The sequence below is a fragment of the Bos indicus x Bos taurus genome, chromosome 7, assembly GCF_003369695.1.
Source record: "Bos indicus x Bos taurus breed Angus x Brahman F1 hybrid chromosome 7, Bos_hybrid_MaternalHap_v2.0, whole genome shotgun sequence".
Classification (NCBI taxonomy): domain Eukaryota; kingdom Metazoa; phylum Chordata; class Mammalia; order Artiodactyla; family Bovidae; genus Bos; species Bos indicus x Bos taurus.
In genome coordinates this window covers 70,500,373-70,501,709 of record NC_040082.1, presented here as the reverse complement: position 1 = coordinate 70,501,709, position 1,337 = coordinate 70,500,373, and positions in this window count along the sequence as shown.

The following is a 1,337-nucleotide window of genomic DNA, read 5'->3' as shown; positions in this document are numbered from 1 at the left end:
CTCTTCCTGACTTCTGTGAGCTGCTCTGGTAAATTAATGGAACTCAAGGTAGGGGTCTTGGGAATCTCCAATTTATAGTGAGTGGGTCAGAAGCACAGGCAACCTGGATTTGTAATTGGTATTGAAAGAGAAAGGGAAGTCTTGCAGGACTGAGCCCTTAACCTGTGGGATCTGACCCTATCTCTCGGGCTTCCCAGGTGCTGCTAGTGATAAAGAACCAGTCTGCCAATGCAGGAGATGTTAGAGATGAGGATTCAATCCCTGGGTCAGAAAGATTCCCTGGAGGAGGGCATGGCAGTCCACTCCAATATTCTTGCCTGGAGAATCCCATGGACAGAGGAGCCTGGTGGGCTACAGTCTATAGGGTCACAAAGAGTTGGACATGACTGAAGCGACTTAGCACGCACACTCTAGGTGGATAGTGCCAGAATTGAGTTAATAGATTGGGAGTGTTGAAATAAACATGTAGCAGAATGTGGAGAAGGCGATGGCACCCCACTCCAGTACTCTTGCCTGGCAAATCCCATGGACGGAGGAGCCTGATAGGCTGCAGTCCATGGGGTCGCTAGGAGTCGGACACGACTGAGCGACTTCACGTTCACTTTTCACTTTCATGCATTGGAGAAGGAAATGGCAACCCACTCCAGTGTTCTTGCCTGGAGAATCCCAGGGATGGGGGAGCCTGGTGGGCTGCCGTCTATGGGGTCACGCAGAGTCAGACACGACTGAAGCGACTTAGCAGCAGCAGCAGCAGCAGCAGAATGAGTCTATCTTTTACCAGAATGCAAGAAGTCCTCAAACAATAGAGGTGGAAATGTCAACTGGGCAGAAAAGCTAGTTTGGAGGGACTCCCATTAGCCAAATTTGAACATCAAAGTAATTAATAGGAGTTATAGATTGAGAAAAAAGGAATCCAAGAATATGTGTATCTTTACTGATATACATAAATAAATGAACAAATAAATGGGGGAGAAGGGAAAGTTTTACCAATCACCCCCACCTCCTTCCAGTCTATGCCCAGTGACCCTCTGTCAAGTTTCTAAAACTAGGACCTGGTACATTCAGTTCTCCCCGCTGTTCACATTTTCCATGCAGCTATTCCTCAAACCTGGGAAAGGATGAAAACAACATCTATGTATGGGTCCCAATCCAGTGTGTAAAGCACACCTGTGATGTGAGGCTTACCCTACCTGAGGTGGCCTCTGTGGTTAACTCACAGAGACTGGCAGAGCTGAGCGCACCTAGACTTTGATGGCAACACGCAAGTCATCCTTGTCTCCACAGGAATCTTTCGTGGAAAGACAAAGATTCCCATGGATTGGGCACATTTTTGGTGG